This window comes from Trachypithecus francoisi, unplaced genomic scaffold (genome assembly GCF_009764315.1).
Source record: "Trachypithecus francoisi isolate TF-2019V2 unplaced genomic scaffold, Tfra_2.0 Lachesis_group7, whole genome shotgun sequence".
NCBI lineage: Eukaryota > Metazoa > Chordata > Mammalia > Primates > Cercopithecidae > Trachypithecus > Trachypithecus francoisi.
In genome coordinates this window covers 80,936,715-80,959,833 of record NW_022681472.1, presented here as the reverse complement: position 1 = coordinate 80,959,833, position 23,119 = coordinate 80,936,715, and the positions used below count along the sequence as shown (strand labels likewise).

At 39.7% G+C, this 23,119-nt stretch overlaps 1 pseudogene across 1 annotated transcript in view; it reads left to right on the top strand.

The window, feature by feature from the left end:
* The window catches only part of LOC117078902, a 61,230-nt pseudogene that overhangs the window by 11,253 nt on the left and 26,858 nt on the right, over positions 1–23,119 (top strand). The window contains exons 2-3 of the transcript XR_004435194.1: positions 3,680–3,773; positions 22,449–22,660. The product of XR_004435194.1 is annotated as a 40S ribosomal protein S24-like (transcript). The remainder of the gene's footprint in view (positions 1–3,679; positions 3,774–22,448; positions 22,661–23,119) is intronic.

Here is a 23,119-nt window from a genome sequence, read left to right as displayed (position 1 = left end):
TTATCATGGCAGAGGGAGCCCTTAGGTAGAAAGTCATGGGTTCTTGTAGCACAAAGAACACAGACTCTATTACATTTCAGTTGAATCTAAGCTGTAGCATGTGTAATAAGCTGTCTCAGCTGATAGACAGGCAAAAAATAATTATGAATTTATTTAGCTTCATTAAGTTTCTGCAATACACCATCCAATAACTGGATTTCCAAATTCGTTCTCAGAATGTTCATTCACTCTTTTTCTACCTAAATGAGAACAATTACCTCAGGCGAATTAAATGTGCTGATTCTGTCCTTTAAACTTTTGCTCAATCCACATCCAATGCATGTTTCTTGTAGGTCCAGAAGCAGATCCTGATGCAGGGATCCCAGTATAAATGATGTATTAAGGATATTCTCTTACAAGAAGGCAGGCAGGAATCAGGAGAGGGAAGGGAAGAAGCCAAGCTGACGTGTGATTTCTCAGGAAGCTCCAACTGCAGCCTGTTCTGCGGAAGGCTCTGAAGTATAAAATATACCCTAGGGTGGTCATGACCTAAGACAAAGGAGCTGGGTTATTCTATTCCCAATAGACAATCAAGCATTGGAAACACTGCCCTGAAATACTCTAGGTGGGGCACATTAAGTTGTCTCATCTGTCACAGATTCTTACATTTTCTGGTTAGTCACAATTTCTGGAAGAAAATTTATATACAGAAAAGTTAGTGAAATAAAGTAATCTGTTGTAGCATTTAGACCTGAGGCCATAAGTGATGGTCATCATCCCCCTTCTCTGACACTGTTTTAGATTCCTTGTGAAGCTTTGGCTAGTGCCTCTGTCAGTGTAGGTGGCCTTCCTGGAGGGGCTACTAAAATCACCCTCCCTGAGGAGTCTAGGTCCCTAGTTACCACATTTTATCAAGCCATAGCATGATAATTCTAAGAGGTGCCCCAGTAGGTTTCCCAAGTGCAGAACATTATTTTGCGTGCTCCCCTTATATAGCAGACTATTCTCATGGTCCTGGCAACTCAGCTCTTTCGTGCATCTTCTGCTGCTGAGCATCCACTGAGTTTCAGCTCAAGATCTCACCTCTTCCATAAAACCTTCCCTGGTCCTTGCATTCCTCAGTGCCTTCTTGTACCCGTAACTCAAAGAAGTTACTGCTTATGCCTCTCATCTGGCCTGAATCACATTCTGCATTGTAACTCCTCATTACAGAATTTTTATTGACCTTGGACAATGTAATTTGGTTGGCTTGTGAGTGTATGTGTTTTCTTTTTGATGGGAACCTGGGCACCTGAACAGGGTTCTGCCCCACCCTTCACGGGCTGCCTCCAGGGCCCGACACAGGTTGCTGTGCGTCCCCAGGCCTCAGGGAACTCATGTTGCATTAGCAACTGAACGGCTCACAGAATAGCATCTCTGCACCTTAGAACTACTTGTGATTTTTCTCATCATGAGTCTTGCTTCCAAGAGTTCTCTAACTTATTGGTTGTCAGTGACATTCATTATCATTCAGGCCACAATCATCTTTCAAAAAGAACGACAGCTTTCAGAGGCTTAGCCATATTACATTTTAAAAACAGCCCTTAAAAGCATATATTTCTAGATGCTTTATTATTAATCCAAATTATGTGCAAATGAATGCCATAACTTTCCCCTACAAAGGACAGGTTTTCTTTTTGTTGTTTTTGTTGTTCTTTTTTTTTTCTCTTTTGGCATTACTCAGACCTTGAAGTTGACAAACATACTTAGGGGATATTGGATATTTGTGGAGAAGGCATAGAAACATTTACATAAAGAGGCAATTCAACCTATATTGAACACCTTTTGGGTGCCAGGAATTGCCCAAGGGACTTTATATAAACTGCATTGTCCAGAGCTTTTTTTCTTCTCTTTTTTTCTGAAGCACATACATTGGAATATTTTGAGGCATTTTATAGCCTCTTGTGGGAGCTTAAAGAGAAAGGAGGAAAACTCATGTCACTTTGTTTTGCAATTAATTACTTCTTCTGGGAAGACTTTGCCTTGTAATTGTAGTATTTATGTATTTATTATTTCTGATTGCTCCTGTCTTGTATTCTCTATTCAGAAGCAAAACTTTGATACAAAACTAGTACTAATCTGGACTATGTATCTCCAGGTATCTAATCTACTCTCCACAAATAGTATTGAGATGAAATAAAATGTTACTATTAATAGAGGTTAAAATCTATTGAATGCTTGCTGTAAACCAGGCACTCTGCACAGCCCTTTATACACATCATCTTATTTAATACTCACAGCAATTTTCAGAGGTAGGTATTACTATCGTCTCTGTTTCATAGATACAGAAATTAAGGCTCAGGGCAGCTGAACAACTCCCCAAAGACCATGCAGCTAGTAAGTAAAGAAATTGAGCTTATGCTACACAGAGGAAAAAAAGCCTTCCTCCTTCGTTCTCTCCTTGGAGATGGCAAAAGAAGTTGTATTCTCAGCCTGTGATCTTGCTAACCAAGAGATCACAAACTCTTTGGGTCTCAGTTTCTTTATTTATTGAATTGATACTCTAATGCCCACACTGCTATGCTCATCTATCTGTCCATCTTCAAGCATTTAACTTTCACTGCTTTATATTTTGCTTATAGGAGTTACTGATAGCTCTCAAAGAACATAAAGTATGTCACATTCATCTTGATACCTATTCTTGATACATCTTGATATACTCAGCCACTATGCTAAATGCTTTAAATATATTAAGTCATTTATTCCTCATGATACCATAAGAAAGGTATTCTTTTTATCCCCACTTATTTCAGACTTAAGGAGGTTATTTGACCCCAATCACAATTACATTAATGGTGTCAGATAGATTTGAACATAGATATCTGGCTCCAGAGTCCATTGTCTTAGTTACTGTGCTGTACAAGAAAGCAACTTAATTTTCTTCTCAAACCCAGGTGCTGTTTCAGAAGAGATTTTCATATGTGTTTTTATCTCCTTTTTCTCTTTACTCTTTAGCTCTTGTTTTTATTCCATGATCTGCATTTACTTTTGTGTAACTAGAGATGTGATTTTTCACTGCACATTGCTTTTAAAATCCCAGATATGAAATCTCATATGGAAATTAATTTTAATTTACCATTTTTTTTTCTTAGAAACCATATTGGAAGAGAAAAATTTTCCTCTAATTTTCAAGTTTTATGACCTTAAATGTCATGGGTAGCAAAAATGCCACTTTGGCATAATTATAATTTTGAGTAAAAAAATTGTGAAGATATAGATACCAAAAAAAAAAAAAAAAAGAAGGAGAAGAAGCAGCGCTCTGCCCTCCACCTGTTTTCCTAAAATTAGGAAGTAAATTTGCAAAAATGGACCTCTTCACCTCTGTACCAGGAAAGATGAAAGTTAATCACCTTTAGATCCTTGTCAGCCTGGAGAAGGGATGGTACCAGAAGGGTCTGCAGAATAAACTTTACCAACTACACTTCGTCTACCACTAGTTTTTCATATATTTGCATTTCCGCAATTTACTATTCCTAGAGGTTAAAGGTCCCTTTCCTCTGTCTTGTCACTTCTCTAAAACTTTATTGTTCCTTTGCTATGTAAGTCCGAGTTCTAACCAAACCTTTAAGTTACTTATCCCTGAGTTTCTCTCATGTACATATGAGATATACACATTAGTAAACTGTTAGTTCTTTGCTCATTAATCTCTCTTTTGTTGCAGAGCTTCAACTGAGAATCTAGAGGAGAGTAGACAGAAAAGTATTTTTCCCTTCCCTCCAAATGCAAGGATAATCTTACGTGAGTCCAGGAGGAAGGTAAGTAATATTAAAGATACAAGAAGATAAATAGCTTCAGACTTTGCCTTTTAGACTTTCAGAAAATAAGGGTTTAGATGAAAATCAACACAAATCTAGGATAAAGCAATTACAATGAGTGGTAGGTCTCAGATATGCTAATTTTGGTCTCTGCAGGTCATAGAAAACAGAATTAAGACATAGGGACTGAAAAACATTGTTAAGTAAGTCCTTCATCTTTAAAAATGAGAAGTAACAAATAATTTTAAGATTCAAACTAAGCAAAACATAATTTTGAAAAATGAACACTATGACGAAAAAATCAACAGCAGTAAAGCGTCTAAAAAGAGAAAAAAGATTGGTCAGTTAAGCTATTCATTGTGAAAACTTTGAGGTATAACCAAAGAATATCCAAAAGCATTTCTGCCATCAAAACATTACCCTTAAGATTAATATTAAGAAATAAAGGAAACAAAGCCTAAAATATAAACAGGTTCATTTTTTAATGTGACTTTTATTATTTACTTAAAAATCTGCAGTCAGAAAACATAAAAAGAACATTCACTAATCAGAGCCAAGTGACTACTCTCCCACAAGTTCTTAACACTTTGCAGTAAATTGTTATAGAAATAACCAACATCTCACACACACACAGAGCACACACATTCTTCCCAGCTTTCTTGCAATTGGTTTGGGATCCATTAGTGAGAGATGTTTTTGTAGCCACAAGTAAACAAATTTAGAAAAGAAAATAGAATAAAATAACATTGAAGCATATGACCTCAAACTAGGGAAGCAATAATATACAAAGTAAAGATAGATGATGATGGATAGGTAAATCATAGATAGACGATAAACAGGTGGGTGGATAGATAGATAGATAGCTACATACATACATGCATACATACATACATACAAATATTTCAATTAATGTGTATTCAAAAAAAGATCAATCACAATATTCACTCAGAATATTTAACTGTAGAAAGGTTATATTCCAAGGCCATCAACAGGCCAATACAGGTCTGCAAATGTTTATCTCTGACAAGATGAGTACTGAAATTGAGAGTAAGTCTTTAGAAACTTTTATAGATGTTTGGCAAAGAAATTTCGGGTCTGTTGAATCTAATAATAAAAAAAGAGCTGCATTTTGTGCCTTTTTAATAATTTTTGTAGTAATTGATTTTTATTCTATTTTATGAAACAATCAGCATTAGAAATTTAAAAAAATAAAATTATCCTTTTCCCACAGGTAGTTTGAGGAGCATGGAATAAAATTATATTTGGTCTTGGGGAAACTAGGGATTCTTCCTTCTGTTGTGGTTATAAAAAATATACATTTAACGGGCTATCATTTTATTTTTGCAGAGATTGTAATTGCTCACTATCAATGTAAGATAAATTACAGGAGGTGAGTGAACTGAGAGAAAGGAAAAAATACCTTCCTGTTTAGTAGTTACAAGTTAGAACTGTAGGCACAGTGTAACATTAGGAAATACAGCTGCTGGTACACCAGTAGTTTGCCCTTTTGTACAAATAGTCCCAAGGTTATTATTATTTTTTGTATCTATACAGTTTTTCAAAACTTTGTTGTGGACTTCATTCTGTGCTTCACAGACATGACAAGATCACTTGTCCTATTAACTTCTGGGCTAAAGCCACCTTTTAGACTAAAGGACAAGGAAAATGTAAGCATCCCTTTTAGGTTTTGGGGAATTCGTGGTATCTGTGACATTAGCCTCGCTTTGTTTTTGGTGGCACTTTTCCTGTGCTGTGGTTTGCTGTCCATGTAGGGCAAAGCTGAGCTGGATGTATGTAAGCAAAAGGTGCCCAAGAGTATAAAGAACTAAAATCTTTATGCAAAAACAAAAGAAGATGTAAACCTCAAGCGTACCTCCACCCATTTACACTTCTTAGCTCCAAACCACAAAGAGAACAAAAAGGTACTTTCTCAGACTTGTTTTTTTGTCACGTTTTCTGAGAAAAGTCATGGTTAACTCTTAAATGCACTGTCCTGGCCTTACTCTTAGATGTTGATCTTTTCAAAAAATGGATAACAGTTGACTGCTCTTAGAGAGCATCTACCTTGCCCCCACAAACCATATCCCTGTTTCTTGGTCCACTGGTCCTATGACCAGCCTTGAAGTACGGTACCTGTAATGTACAAAATCTTTGCAAATTGCCACATGTCAAGGCTACTTCACGTTTAGACCAACCTTCGTGCTAGCAACACGTACTTTTTTTTTTTTTTTTCTCACCTCTATAACCTCTAAGAAGAAGTTTTTGTAAAATTAGGGCACCGTTCGTTTTGCTGCCAGGCAGTTGTCTCTCCAGAATTCCTTCACGTGGACTGTGTCTATGGGTGAAAGTATACGGCTAATGTGAAATTCAATGCCGCAGATGACACTCACCTTGAAAAGGAACTCAGAATAGAAATGATATTAACGTGTCCTCTAGGTGTTAAATAGAACAGCTGGAAAAGAGTTGAAATTATCATTGACTGAGCCCCATTTTTGAGCCCCATTTTCTGTTGATCTGGAGCCGGCATGTCCATTAAGGTTGTTGGAAGGACCTAAGAACACCTGTAGCCAGATTTGCTAAAATTGACATCATCTGCTAACAGAGGGTAGGCCAAGAGGCTGCCTAGATTCCTGTTCCTCATAGAGTAGAAGTAATCTGCTAATTTTAAAACAGAAAAACTTAGGAGAGAAAATGTGAAGAGTCCTAAAACCCCATGTTTCTTTGTTTTGTTTTGTTCTGTTTTTTGAGGTGGAGCCTTGCTCTCTTACCCAGCCTGGAGTGCAGTGGCGCAATCTCTCCTTACTGCAACTTCTGCCTCCCGAGTTCAAGCAATTCTCCTGCTTCAGCCTCCCAAGTAGCTGGGACTACAGGCACCCACCACCATGCCCAGCTAATTTTTTTTTTTTTTTGTATTTTTAGTAGAAACAGGGTTTCACCACATTGGCCAGGCTAGTCTCGAGCTCCTGACCTCAGGTGATCTGCCCACCTCAGCCTCCCAAAGTGCTGGAATTACAGGCATGAGCCACGGCAACTGACCCTAAAAACCCATATTAATGTTAATCTTTTAAAAGATAAGGAAAATTAGATGAGTTACAGTTATCTTTCAAATGAGTTTAAAAGAGGAAGAGTTTAAAAGCATCTATTACACATAATAGATACGTAAAAAGGGAACTCTAGGAATAGCAACAGTAAACTTGTTAGATAAAAAGGAAAATCCAACATGTGTCAGAAATAACCATTTATTGTGGACATCCTAGTGGTTTCTATTAAAAAAGATCTCCTCTAAATTTCAAAATAAAATACAGTAAATTGTAGCCTACAAAGATATGTTTACAAAGCAAAAACAAGCACACAATACAAAGTAGTAGTATTAAATAAGTAATCACCCAGCAAAAAGAATATTAATTTATGCTATTACTATTACTAAGGAAATGCTAACACAATAAACTCACCGTCAAACTAAAATACATACTGATTTGTTTTTCTAAGACCACCAGAGCGAGCACAAAAGAACCAGCGAGTAGGCAAGGCTAAAAGCAAAACTGCAAATTTATTCTTTGGTCATCTAGCTCCAGAGAAAAAGGTATGGGGGTGAAGTCTGTTGGCCTCCGGCAAAGGAGGCCGAGAGAGTCACCCAGTAGAGCTCTCGGCAGAGTTCCTAATGCAGTCCCGACAAAGGTAGGGGCTGAGGAAGCCCGCCCCGTGCATCTGCCGGGAGTGGCTTTTCTAGGAGTGGAAGGGCAATAGGCGGGGCACGGGCGCGTCAGGGGAGTGGGGGGGAAGGCGCCGCAGGTGCCACCAGGTAAATCTTGATCTCTTCGGATTGACATCACCTGGCGCATGCCTGGTTGGTCTGCACCTTCCCGGGCGCCAGCTGCATCCTCGCGCACACGGGGAAAAGTTGGTGATGAAAAACCCGGAAATGCACCATCTTGCCTCCGTTCGTCAAAACATTCCAACCTTTTATTGGTAATAGTGATAAGGGGCGCCGTGGTCTGTCTGGCTACTTCCTGCTGTTAAGGGGCGTCGTCAAGGTCGGCCCATGGTTGGCATTTGGACGTACGGATGAAGAATAAAATAAGGCACAGTATTAGTATAGGAATGAGGAATGGAAGCATTTGTTGGAATAGGGGCAAAACCCAGAAGGAAGGTCCCAGCAAGGTTAAGGAGTATGAGATAGTTAAAATTTAGTAAGTTTGAGGCAAGTGGGGGAAAGCCAAACTGATTTCCACTGATTGCTTTCGGTAGGGGCCCTTTTTAGCTGGGAATGAGGAACGAGTGCGCAGAGTAGTTGTTGGCCAGGCAGCAATTAAGGAGTGGAGTTTTTGTGGAGTGGATGGCTTTCCGCTTACTCCTACTACAGAGATATTGGATGGAAGTCTAGGTCCAGAGAAGGACGGCAAAACAGAACAGGTAGCCTCGCTGTTGATTAAAAAATTGATTGTCTTACCCGCTACCAGGAGAGTTACCTGCGGCTCGGCGAGGGTGATGGGGGTCCCCGAGTCTCGGCACCTTCAGTTGTCGTCGTCTAGATGTAGGAGCTGGAAGGAGCTCCCAGGATCCTGGGAAAGGGGGTCACGTGGAGACGCAGCACCTGTTCTCAGGGTGGGGCAATCAGACTTCCAGTGTCCTCCCTGCTGGCAAGCAGGGCAGGGGGTTGCTGGTTCACGAGGGTTAGGACATTCACTGGTCCAATGTCCTGATGCCTTGCACTTATAGCAAGGCTGCGTTGGGGCTCGGGGACCTTGCGGACACCTGTTGGCATAGTGTCCTGCTTTGCCGCACTTATAGCAGGCTCCTTTTGTAGCCTGGAGTCTGCGGAGTGTACTCTCTGGCCTGGGGTTACGACTGGGCTGTAAAGCCGCTGCTAGGAGCTGTAACTTCTGTTCAGGCGAGCTTGCCGTCTCCTCTCTGGAGTTATAGACCTTAAAGGCTAATTTAACCAGGTCTTGTATTGGTGCCTGAGGACCATCCTCTACCTTTTGAAGTTTCTTACGAATGTCAGGAGCTGATTGAGAAATGAAATAAGACGCCAAAATGTGGCCCCTGTGGGGGAGGCCAGATCTAACCGGGTATACTGGGTTAGAACCTCAGTCAGTTTAGGGTAGAGGTTAGGATAACCTGGAGGTTATGCCAAGTTAAGTCATAGGCCTGACAAAGGTATCTAAATTCCTTTATGTATATGGTGGATTAGCTGAGAAATCGCCTAAACGCTTCTCAATTTTGAAAAGATCGGCCAATGAAAAAGGGACATGTACTCTGACTACCCCCTCTGCCCCAGCCACCTCTCACAAAGGTGCTAACACTGTAGGAGGGTGTGGGCAGAGATAGGGGACTCAAGACAGCCAGTTGGGGGCCCCGAAGGAGGCACGGGACCGAGTGGATTACTAGTAGATAAGGAGGAGGAAGGAGGAGGCTGGGCAGGAAGGGAGGGGTTGGAGAGAGAGGGGAGAGAAGGAGGAATATAGGGCAGGTCGGGACGAGAGCATAAGGCCCAAAGCCTTGTACGTAATTAATTTCGGACCACTTGCCTAGCCGCTGGCAGAAATTGCTGAGGTCGATCACGCCACAGTGGAAAGGAAAATTAACCGCTTCCTCCTAAGGTCTTGTTCAAGCTGTAAGGTTTTTTAAATTGGCTAGGAGGCACCCTAAGGGGTGCTCTTTGGAAATTTGGACTGGGGGTTTCCCGTTTGTTTCCTCTTTACTTACACAATGGACACAATGGAAATGGAAATGGATCCCTGCCTGGCTTCAAAGCGTCCTTTGGAACCAGCAGAGACAAACTGGAGGCTCTTGAAGCCAAAATGGAGATTACCTTCAGGCGGACGTCTCCGTCCTGAACGGGTCTCCCGAGCCACTTGGTGGCTCAAAATGGACCTCGGACCTGCGCAGGATTTTGGCCGAGGGAGGTAAAGAGGAGACAAGGGCACTTACCCCAGAGAGGCCGTGAGAGTGAGGGAAGCGGGTCTCAGGTCCTGGTCCGTCTGCCGTGTGGGAGCAGGAGGAGGTTCCTCAACCCTTAGAGGCCTGAGGAGGGGTCTCCTCCGGGTTTCGGCACCAACTGATTTGTTTTTCTAAGACCACCAGAGCGAGCACAAAAGAACCAGCGAGTAGGCAAGGCTAAAAGCAAAACTGCAGATTTATTCTTTGGTCATCTAGCTCCAGAGAAAAAGGTATGGGGGTGAAGTCTGTTGGCCTCCGGCAAAGGAGGCCGAGAGAGTCACCCAGTAGAGCTCTCGGGCAGAGTTCCTAATGCAGTCCCGACAAAGGTAGGGGCTGAGGAAGCCCGCCCCGTGCATCTGCCGGGAGGCTTTTCTAGGAGTGGAAGGGCAATAGGCGGGGCACGGGCGCGTCAGGGGGGGGGGGAGGCGCCGCAGGTGCCACCAGGTAAATCTTGATCTCTTCGGATTGACATCACCTGGCGCATGCCTGGTTGGTCTGCACCTTCCCGGGCGCCAGCTGCATCCTCGCGCACACGGGGAAAAGTTGGTGATGAAAAACCCGGAAATGCACCATCTTGCCTCCGTTCGTCAAAACACATACTAAATAAATATTTAAAGCCATTAGAAGAGGGAAGGAAGACAACAACACAAAATCACAAATAAAACAATGAAAAGATAAAATAAAATAAATTTTTGATAAAATAGCAGTAATATTAAGAGTGCTTTGGAAAAAAATTGTGAAATTTATGCATTTGAATTTAAACAATTTATCAAACACTGTCTGATAAAATTTGGAATAAAAAACTAAGAAACCCAGCAATTTACTTGTGTTTATATAATATTTGTTATTTTATTCAGTCTTCAATGATTTAAACCAGTGTCCAAATCTCCTAGGAAATTGAGACCTTCAGTGAGATGGAGGGTAGGTCCTGTTCATACTTCAGTTACCTATATAATAAGTGTTCTGTAAATGTTTTTAAATGAAAGAGAATGTTGAGAGAGTTCTAGGTTATAGGAAAAGAAAAAGAGATTTAAAACAATACAAAAAGTAAATAATTACTTAAAAATAAAACTACCTTACTTTGGCATATTTACTGGACAATTTTTCCAAACACTGAAAAAGAGATAGGGAAGATAAGAATGAAGTATTATTTTTTGAGAGATGGAAGATAAGAATGAAGTATTATTTTTTGAGAGATAAGTGCTAGGCACCATGCTCAGAGCATTACATTAAAAGAGGAGAGAGAGAGAGAGAGAAAGACAGAGAGAGAGAGAGAGAGAGGTGAAAATTATAACAGAAGACACTGATTTATCAGTGTTTGTGAGCAATAAAATTATGACACTAGAAAATAGGATAAAAGTAAATACTAAAACAAATTAAGCTCTTTCTGTTGTAGAATCTAAGGAAACCCCAAGCATTGCAGTTAAATTCTTAAATACTAGTGACAGCTAGAGTGTGATAGAGTGTGAAATGAATGGATTCCATTTCTGGCAGCAAAAACTGAGTACCTACAAATCAATGCATTAAGAAAGAGATGTTTTTTAAACACACACATACCCCACCCTAAATGTACAAGAACACACCCATCAGTGGAGAGGGAAAGCCTCTATGAGATTGAAAAGGCTTTAAAATACCTACATTATTCTAAGTAGCAACCCATGTCAGTGGTATTATTTCTGAGTCCTGTCAACCCCCATCCACACTCCATCTTAACTGCCACCACTAGATTGAATTATCCTAAAATAGAAACCTTATGATACATCCAAAGGTCTAAAACCTCTTCATCCCCCAAACTCCATCCTTGCCATAGCACAGAAAAGATCAAATTCCAAAGTCATACAAGTGGCCCCATCCATTCTCGATGTATCTCTACTTACTTTTTAAGAAATTCATAATTATTAAGTTTTTGTTGTTATTTATGGCAGTAAGAACATTTACCATAGAACCTGTCCTTTTAACAAATTTGCAAGTGTATAGTATCGTTAACCATAGGCATGATGTTGTACAGCCAATCTCTAGAACATATTTTTCTTGCATAATTGAAACTTCATGTATATTGAACAGTAACTCCCCATTTCATCCTCCTCCCAGCCCCGGGAAGCCACCTTTCCACTCTCTGCTTCTATGAGATTATTTTAGGTATTCGTGTAAGTCAAATCATACTGTATCTTTCCTTCTGTGACTAGTTTATCTCACTTAGCAAAATGTCCTTCAGGTTCACCCATGTTGTTGCACTTACTTTTTATATTCATTTTCTGTTATCCTCAAAATTGCTCATTTATTGACCTCCAATGTCAATGTCATAGGCTCCCCAACCCTGCACTTTTTTATTTGTGTGTCTTTTCATGAAGCTTTTCTACATTTTTGCAATTTAGATTACTTATCCTTTCATCACAGGGCATTTAGTCTTGTATGCTGCCATTTATTGAAACTTTATACTTCATTTTGACATTTCTTGTTGGCTTTGTTTATACTGCAATTTACAAGTCTGTGTGTTTCTGTCTGAAGTTTCCAATTAGGTTAAACACATGTCTTACACCACATTTATATCTCCCATAGTATTTAGTACAGTGTCTTACATGTAGTAATTGTGCAGTAAATACGGTTTAATCGATTGAATGGTTGTAAACTCCTTGAGGGAACATTTTATTTGGTTTACTATCCCCAAAGCCTGGGAAGTACTTGGCATATAGTAAATGCTCAGTAAATATTGTGTTGTGCGTGAGGAGAAACCGAAACAGGAAATTAGATGATTCTGCTAAGACCATACATTGCTGAATACAGGGGTCAATTCTCAGTTCTCTTCTTACTTGACCTAAATGCTTTTGATCCAGCTGATGGCTTCTTCCTACTAAAAATACTTCCTTTGCTAGATTGCCAGCATATTCCTTGTCTTGGTTTTTCTCCTGTGTCACTGACTGTTCCTTCTCAGTCTAATTTGCCAACTTTTTGTCTTCTCCCAGTTGCTTTCTCTGCAATGTGTTAGGGGTCAGTCAGTCTTCTTCTCTTCTCATAACTACATTCACTCCCTAGGGGACCTTATTAGTTCATGACTTTAAAAATCCCACGTGTTGCTGACTCCCGTATTTACACCTTCAACACTAACACCTTTGCCAGCCCCAAAGCTATGGTGTCCTATTGCCTACTTGATGTTTCTACTGAGATGGCCAACACTGTTTCTAATGAATAGACCCCTGGTCTTCCTCCTTGAGCCTGCCCTCCAACAGTATCCTCCATCTCAGTTCAAAATGGAAACATCCTTTTCTAGTATCTCGAACATTATTGGCAATCTCATTCTCTTATGTCTCAATCCATGAGGAAACACTGTTGTGCTCTACTTTCAAAATATTTACAGACAGCAACACCTTCTCACCTCCCACCCCTCTACCTGTCCAACCTGAAACATAACCATTGTTTATGGGAATTGTTACCAAAGTATCCACAGTTTATTCCCCACATGGCAGCCAGAGGGGTCCTTTTAGAATGGAAGTCAGATCATGTCACTCCTCTTTCATAACCCCAGAACAGCTCTCTCTTTCGCTCAAAGCAAAACTCAATGTTGTTACAAGAAAACATCCAATTGAACTTCCCAAATCCTCTCTGACTTCATCTCCTGCTAATTTCCCTCTTGCTCACATTCCTCTAGCTACCACGTTCCCCTTTTCATTTATTTTAGTCATCTATTGCTCCATAATAAGCCACCCCAGAATTCAGTGGCTTAAAATGATTTGTTATGTTCTCTGTTGGGTCTGTGAATTGACTGACTTCAACTTGGGCATTTGTGCTTTAAGACTTCTTGTGTGGTTACAGTCCAGTGTCAGCTAAGTCTCAAGTCATCTGAAGGATCCATGGGCTGACATCCACAGTAGCTTGCTCACTCCAGTGACTGACAGTTGATGCTGAGAGCTAAGCTGGGATTGTGGACCAGAGTACCTACATACCTCTGGCCATGGCCTTTCCACATGCCTTGGGCTTCTCATAGCACAGCAACTATGGCATTCAGTGTTCTGAGGGTCAGAGTCCCAAGAGCAAGTGTTACAGGAGGCAAGAAGTAGAAGTTACAAAGCCAGTTAAAGACTATGCTTGGAACTGGCCCATCAACACTTCTACAATATTCTACTGGTTAAAGCAGTTACCAGACCTGCCAGAATTTGAGGGCATGGAGTAATAAACTCCACTTCCTCATAGTAACATGGCAAGGTCACATTGCAAAGGAGCACGTGGGATAGAAGATACTATCAGGGAAGTCTTTGGAAAATACAGTCCATCATCCTATTCTTTAAACACAACAGCTGCACTCTCACCTCAGTGCTTGCACTAGCCTTTCCCTCTGCCTAGAATGCTTTTCTCTTGATATAAGTATGTTTTGCTTCCCCACAGCTTTCTAGTCTTTGCTCTCTCACTTACTTCAACTCTGCTATTATATCACCTTCTCGATGAGCTCTTCCTGGACCACTCTACTGAACATGACACATAAACAGTCTCCTTGGTGACCAAGGGCTCACTATTACCCATGAACTTTGGCTTGACCGAACTTCAGCTAGATTTCTCCCCTCCCTGCAGGCACCTACGTTTTGACTTGCCCTCAAGTTTAAATAAGCACTAAGCACCTCAGGTGCAGAATATCCTCCTCAACACTCATTCCGAGAATCAGCCAACCACAAAGAAAAACAATTTCTCTGCTGAAGCAACCTGATTTTGCCACCTTCTTACCCTACCCTCTTGCCTTTTACCCCAACAAACTTCCCTGCCAGTTTTACCTCTCCCCTTCTCCAAAAGATGTGTCCCCTTCTGTTCGATTTTGAGACACTTGAGATTTCTGAGATGGAAGCATTCTCCCTGCTGTTTAAGTTTCCATTTACCCAAGTCTGCATTGATTTTGATTGAACACCTAGCACTCTCAATACTGTTTACCCTACCCCCGTTTTTCACATTACACATTACCTTTTACATACTAAATGTCGTCTCTATTTAACTTCAGCTATTTATTATGTTTATTGTCTCTCGCCTTCCATTAGGATATAAACTGCCTGACAGCAGGATGCCTTTCTGTTTCATCTACTGAATTCCCATCACCTACTACAAACATGATAAGTGCTCAAAAAGCCCTCGTGAATCTAATGGATAAACTTATTTTTACCTGTGATGTGATAAGAGCAGGTTTCGTCTAATACATAGATACAGAATAAAGAAATGTTTGTTACTGGTTCTGCCAGGATCTCATTCTCCACTCCAGTTAACTGAATCTCTGACATGTTCCTTGAGCTTGTTTTAAATTCTTGTTTTAATCATCTAACTCCTGTAATACTGTCCTATTCTTTTTAGCCCTTCCTAACTTCCTTTCCTCTGCCCCTCAACTCAGCTCAGAAACTGGGGCCTCATGATTTGTGGACAGTTGTCCCTGATGCTGTTAACTCACAGGCTTTTCAATCATTTCTTCTGAGTAGATTCCAGTGCTTTTCTGTTGAACTCAGATCCCAGCTGTACCAGCCACCTGTCTAGCCCTTCCCTATCAGATCCCAGGTATACCAGCCATCTGTCCACCCCAGCTTTCCCTCCTTCCTTGGGCAGGTACCATTCCTGTTTCTGACACCTCCAATCATCCATGTCCTACTTTAGTGAACAAAGTGCCTTATAACCACATCCTACACAGAAGAAAAGAAGTATCATTGCTTCATGATCATGCATAGGTAATATTTGTGGAGTGAATTTGTGTCAAAAAGATCTGGAGGCACAGTGGTTTAACATTCTAAGTTATTCCCCTATTCCAAGGACTTCGGCAAAGGGAGGGGAAAGAATCAAAAGTTTTATGATGATCATAATGAGTTTCAGGTCATGACCACATAATTCGCCTTGTTATTACACACTTCTGATCCTTTAAGTAAAATAGCAGAGCCCCAGTAAAACGAATGAGATACCAGTGCCTAAGGATTTCACCCAAGCATCGCTAATTAAGGGTTATCTTCAAATGCATTCAAGCTACATAAGTCTCTTGAGTTTGCATAATTGAGCTGGAAATCAGTTGAAGGAAATTTATGGGATTTTTAGCCCAGAAGAGAAAGCAAGAAAGTTGGAAAACTCAAAACCATGGGGAAACAAAACAAACACACACACACACACAAAAACTTCCTTCACATTGAAAAATGAAGGTTTTGTTTCTGACAATTTTTTTGATGTAAAAAAAAAAAAGATGTATAAAAGATGTATCTTTTATATCCTCTTTGTCTTGTTTTCCAATTTTTAGACCTCCAAATGAGGTAGAGGGTGAAAGAAAGAGCCTGAGAATCCAAGTCCTAAGTCTAGGGTTATACCTTCCCCTATTCAATATCTGAGTCTCATATGTGAAATATAAATAAAAATTACTGTATCCACTCCATGGGGTTATAATGTGGATTAAACAAGAGGATGAACTGAAAATACAACAAGTCCTCAATGTCATCCACAGGTTCTTGAAAACTGTGACTTTAAGTGAAAGGATTTATAACAAAATAGGTTCATTGATACAAGCAAAGTTAAGTTCCTACAGCATATTGTTGGTCACAGAAACATCACCAAACTTCTAAACAAAAACCAAAGCACTTCTAATGGTAAACATTGAAACAAATGTGAGCACCCTCTCGCTCTCTCTGTCTCGTATATATATATTATATATATATAAATATATGAAAATTATTTTATATATATAATCTTCCATATATATGAAAAATCTTTCTCATATATATACATATAGTCTTTCATATATATATATATATATGAAAGTTTAACAAAAACAGGATAATTATTTACTCGATTATTTCAGTTCAGAGTCATGGGTAGCTGAAGCCTATCCCAGCACTTGTGACCTGGACATAGAAGTTCGTGGAGGGGGGAGGGATTGCATTGGGAGTTATACCTGATGTAAATGACGAGTTGATGGGTGCTGACGAGTTGATGGGTGCTGACGGGTTGATGGGTGCAGCACACCAACATGGCACAAGTATACATATGTAACAAACCTGCACGTTATGCACATGTACCCTAGAACTTAAAGTATAATAAAAAAAAAAAAAAAAGAAGTTCATGGTGGCCTGCAACCTTGTTTGGAATTAGAATATGGAGCTGATCACATTGTTGGCCTCAAGGGAACCTTGGATAGCCTTGCGAGTGAGGAGGCAACAATGAAAGTGGAAAGTTGGGGCTCTAGAAAGCTCAAGGCTCTCTACTGGAACAAAGAGAGCAGAGGGATGAGATGTTATGAATTAAATAGGCTGGAGATTTGATGGTAACTTAGACAGCATGGCCTGTTGTATTTCAAAGAACAAAGAGCCTTCTAAACCTTTGCATAGAAACACAATCATAGAGTTTAAGCAGCAAGGGTTTTTTCTCTGTATAATAAGTACACAAAGGTTATACAATTGACAACACAATCTCTATAAAAAGCTTTTTTAGCCACTCCCATCTTCAGTCTCTTCTATGAACTGTCTACATTATTTGCCCAACCGTTTATTTTTTACAAAATGTCCTTAATTTTTTCCATTTAAAAAATTTGAGTTGTCATTTAATTTTACATGTAACTTTGCCTGACCTTTATCTATGTTTTGAGCAACTTGAGCACTGGAAATTTGTTTATTTTGTAACCTCCAGAGTATGGAGGATTATTATTTTCCCTAAAATCGTAGCACTTGTGATTTTAAATTCTACCCACTGGATGAATCAATACAAGTGAATAGAAGATAGAATAATACCTCATCTACAAGAATTCACTGCACTAGCAGTCTTATCTATTAGAAATATGTGGAAGAATCAATGAGTAAGAAAAAAAAGCTTTCAAATAACCAAAATAAATGTTACTAAATCATTTTTGCCATCTTAAATGAGTATTAAATAAGTAAAGGCAAAACCTAAGATGATTACATCTAGGAGTTATTTTACAATATGACACAGGAATTAAGTATAGCATCAATAACCTTTGACCAAGTGAAACAGGCTTTTTTAAAGATGACATAAACTTGTATTATTTTTTCATCCAAACCCTAGCAGCCTAATCCCCTCTCCTTGCTATAGAGAGAAGCCATTCTCAGATAACAAGAGCTTAAGCAAAGTAATTTTTGCAGAGTATACTTTGAAGGAGGGAAAAAAGTCCTTTAACTTTCGGCATTTTTATGGATGAATGCAATAGGCAATAGAAACAAAAATAGCTTTTGTAAAAGTGCAATAAATGAAAGCTGTTCATAATTGGTGTTCTATAAGGAATTACAAATGAAGAATTTGAGAAGTCTCTGGAGTTACACTTTCCACACAGATACAAAGTAGTGACTTATCTGAAACAGAATTATTTGGCACACCTGGCATGGACAAGCATGAACCACCGAAGAGATTCAGCAAAATGTGTAAAATCAGACATGAATTAGTAAGAACATCTAATCAAGCACAAGAGAGCAATATTACCCAGAATACATTACTAAAGTACTCAGTGTCACCTGAGTGGGCAAAGACGGGAGGCATCGACCTGTTAGAGCTTCATCAGGATATCATTTTACTGTGAGATGATGACATTGTGCTTAAGTAAACCAATTAGGAAGTCATTCACAGTTGATCTTATGTATTAAATTAGTCATTTGTAACTAGTTCTTTATGTTATCTTTAAAAAACATCAAGTAAAAAGCACTGTTCAGATATTGTTAGAAAGAGGTTTTATATAGCAATTGCAGGTACAACTTAGTTGCTCAAAATGATGGAAGCTCACAAATGGCGAAAAAGATGATTTAATAATTTTTTCTTCAAAATATATAAACAGAAATAAATCACAATTAGATAGGCAAAGAAAAGTTACATTAAAAACCTAAAAGGTGGCCCTGGCAAAAATAAAATAAGCACACTTTGGAAATTAAAAATATGCATTTTAAAACCTAAACTTCCAGAACCCACCTGGTTATGTCAATATTAGCAACTTAAATAAGATTAAATTAAAAAGTAATATTTTGGGTTTGGCTGCAACAGAGTATGGGTGTTACCTAGACTGTTCTTCCTCCCTTCACAAAGGTAAACAACTATGCAACGGAACAAAATAGGTGAAGCATTTTTTGGAGGAGGACTGCAATGCTAGCAAAAAAGCAAACACATGTAGTGAGATCAATGTTTTCTCAACTTTCTGCCATAGGGAACTTTCAGGGATCTGCATGTTACAAGGAGATGGAGCCCAAGGAAAGCACGGCAGTGTTGCTGAGCTGGGGTGGCAGAGATTAAAGTTGAGGGCTGCGAATGCAAACTAGAATTTGCAGGGCAGATTAACAAAGAGAAGGGCACTATTCAGACAAGAGTCCTCAGAATGCTGGATGGGGAAATCTCAGTGGATCCTTGGCCCAGAGCTGAGTTGTACATATATAGAGCCAGTCTCTTCGAGAGCTCGCAGGAAATACCACAGTGCTTACCAACTGTATTTCTGAGTACAAAGGAAATACATTAGAATTCAATAACTAAAAACATAAAATACGCAAATATTTAGAAATTAAACAACACACTTCCAAATAGCACATAGGTTGAAAAAGAAATCACAAAGGACATTAAAATATTTGAAACAATCATAGTAAAAACACAGCAAATAAAAAAAATATTCACAGCTAAGGCAGTGCTAGAGGAAATTTTACAACTTTATAAAAATGAAAGACTAAGAGTGGTTCATGTTTCCACCTTCAAAGGTTGGAAAAAGAAGTGCAAAGTAAACCCAAAGTAAATAGAAGGAAGAAAATAATCAATATGAAAAACTACATCAATAAAATAGTATACAAACATTTTAGAAAGTAAGAAAGTCAAAAGCAGAATTTTTAAAAGAACACCAAATATTTTCAGAGCTCATCTTATGCATCACACTTTCTGCCATGTGTTGATTACACAGATTAAGATATTGCAGTCCATGTGCTCCTGTCCCCAGGTTCACCATATTTGAACTTTCAGTCATGTATTTCACAAAATGATTTCAACATAATGCATCTGAGAGTTCATCTCTCCAGCAGTGCCTGGAACACAGTAGAAGCTCAATAAATATGTGTTGAATGGATGAATGAGCTTTTTCCTTTAACACATGGGGAAGGCCACAGAGAGGAAGGGAAAGTCCATAGATAAGGTCACTGACGTCTTACTTGGTACAGCCTGGATTCTGTCTTCCATACCAGACAACATTCTCTGCCTTAGCCAACTCAGACTTCAGTCTCAACTCTCTTATGCCATCAGAGAGTCTTAATAACTAGTTCTGTGTTTAAATTGCCTGGCAGCCCATCTTGGAAAGGCATTTCATTGGCATTCCTGTTTGTGTAATGCCAGCTTGCCAGCTAAGGAGCCCACTGAGAGATCAGCCAGAGGAGAGTGAGTGAGCACACAGACTCACGTTGGAACTTGCAGCTCCACTTAGCACAGAGGAGCTGAACTGTATTGACTCAGACCAGCAAAAGCCACCTTTCTCAAGCTCTCCCCCGCCCAGCATTGTTCCTGTTGCCTGATTGCACCTGGTCAATCAAATTTTCTTGGGGCAGAGCCCAAGTATAATTGAGACAACAGGACCATTTCCTACTAGTGGAGAACTAAGCCTTTGCAATGGGAAATAGAGGGAAAAAGCAACCAATATTGTCATAAGCCAACACAGATTAAGAGTAAGACACCCTCAATTTTAGCAACTCAGATTAGAAGAGAGGCAGAAACAGCTATAGCTACTGGGGAAATGGGAGGATGCCTAGGAAGGAAGTGGTTATAGGGGCTGGCACTTGAAAAGGCATAGCATGTGCCATCTCCAAAAGAAATAAAAATAATAGAAATTACTTATATAGCATGTACTATATGTCAGGAACTATTATAAACACTTTGTAAAATAAATATAAATTATTTAATCTTCACAGCAACCATACAATATAAATATTGTAATAGCCCCCACTTTACAGATGGCAAAACTAAGTCAGAGACAGGTTAAGTAAGTCACTTAAATTCACAGAGCTAATAAGTGATAGAATCCCGGCGGTCCGGTTTCAAAGTCAATGCTTTTACCGATCCCTCAACTCCATACTACATGAAGAATTGATTTTACTATGAACATGGGCTCCTAGTTAGATAGGTAGACCAGCTCTGGAATTCTCCTCCAGAGGTCAGAAACTTACAAAATAACAAGAACTCTGCAGCTCAAGTCTTATCGACAGCTAAGCAATGATAAGACCAGTTGTATCTACTCCTTCCTTCTCCATTCATTCACTATTAGTCATTTGACCAATTAGAGTTTGTACTCTGAAGAAATGGCAAAGAGTTTTTTGAAAGTGAATCACAAATTTTGATTTGCCAACTACCATAATCTCGTTTCACACAGAATGGAGACTATCTGGGATTCAGAGAGGGCAAGCAAATGTTTAGATGGTAGCTGTCTGTGAGTAGACAACACAATCTGTGCCAGCCATGCTACGCTGTCCCTGCTCTTACGGAGATTCCGGTCTAAAAGGAAAGACCAATATTAATTACCGAATCCATTAGCGAATGCTACCTGCAAAGCAAGTGAGGTACTCCGAAGGAAAGGAAGACTGGGACTCACAGCGGAAGGTGAGCTGGCCCTGGGGCAGCAGAAGGGCTTGCCTTGAGAAACGCTTGGGTTGAGAGCTGAAAGATGAAAAGGCTTTTTTTCAGGTGGCACAAGAGAGATGAGAAGAGAATTCCAGGCAGAATAAACAGCACTTGCAAAGGCAAGAGAGAACAGGCTCTGAAGCCTCCTGGTATGCCCAGCCCCAAGGCAGGCAGCAGGGTATGGAATGAGTGGAGGCTGGAGTGGGAAGGAGAGGCAGGCCATGCAGCAACTGACAGAGTCATGATCTCTGTGCAAAGAGCACTGGGGAGCCATGGAAGGACATAGGCAGAACAGTGGCATTAAGTAAGAAATACCCAATGCATCCAATAGGCGACTAGACTAATACTCAAACTCAGATCCTTTGCCCTTCTTTCCCCCAATCTCCAACCTCACTGCATTTTGCCAGCCCAGGAAGTTTAGCCAGTAGAGGTCATCACCAAACCATGCAGATCACAGAACCTCAGGGTTGGCAGGGACTTGGCTATCTTGGAGACACATCCACTAGATAAGCACTCCCGTGTCCTCTCTGAATCCCAGCCCATTCCCAGTCTGTGTGAAACTAGACATCTGGACTCAGCATATGCTTAATAGGTGGGTCATCTCTAGCAAATTAAATCACTTTTGTGGGCCTCCCTTTCTACACCTGCACTGCGGCAGTGCTAGCTTCAATTGGCTATTAGGATAATGTAGGTCATGTTTTCAGCACCATATCCAATCTTTAGTAGATGTCCAAAGAGTGATGATTTAATCTGAATTCAGCCATTCATCTTGAGCTATATCTTTCTCCCAACTCAGCTGTGACAGTTCCAAGACATCATTCTGCATATCAGACAGACCTTATCATTAAGTCTAGTAGTCCACTAAATAATTATGCATGTTATAGCAGCCCATAGCTAACGCAGAAATAAAAAAAAAATCATAAACTTACACACAGTGGAGAAAGGAGGAAGTGAAGAAATCTCATCTTTCTGGTATAATTTTCCATTGTTTTATTCCTTGGAAAATAGCCAGCATAATTTTGCATGGTGTTCCAAAAATGAATGTCACCTCACAAAAAGACAATGAGTTCAATATTTCTGTTGAAAATAAACATTTGAAAACAGTATCTATTTTTATATTTATGTATATTTATTCATCTATTCAATTTATAATTTCAGGCTCATTCCACACTAAGTGTTCTGAATCAAAAAGATGAACAAAATACAGTGCCATTCTTCAAGGACTTCACAGTCTACAGGAAAGGGATATAGTTAAACAAATAACTGCAGAATTGGAAATTGGAGCTGATGTGCTTAGAAGGGTTTTGAACAAGGGGCATCACTGTGACTCTCTCTGCTTTTGCAAACTTCAGGAAAACCTTTACGCACAGGTGAGTTCCACGAGGCTAATTTGAAGCTTGTGTTCTGATTTTGCCAATTAAGATAAGAAGGAAACATATTGATAGCAAGAAGAATAGCCTGTGCAAGAAAATGAAGGCCCAAGAAGGATGTGTTTTCTCAGAAGCCTGGAAAGGCATCTCCTTCTCAACCTCCAGGGAAATCAAAATAGATACTCAGTGATGGGTCCTGAGCATTTTCAGATACAATGAAAGTTCTAAATTACTGGAATTAGATATGTTAAATCAAGACTATCATGACAACCTGACTTCAAGTCTTATTTGCTGAAAGTGCAAAGTAGAAGAAATGACCATTCTGTGTGTGCAGCACCCTTGTGATCTCACAAGGACGATGCTTAATGACATATGGAAACCCGTTGGGTAATTGAATAGTCTGAGGCTAATTGCATCTGACTGTGTTATTCTAATGTGATGGGTTGAGATGCGCAATGG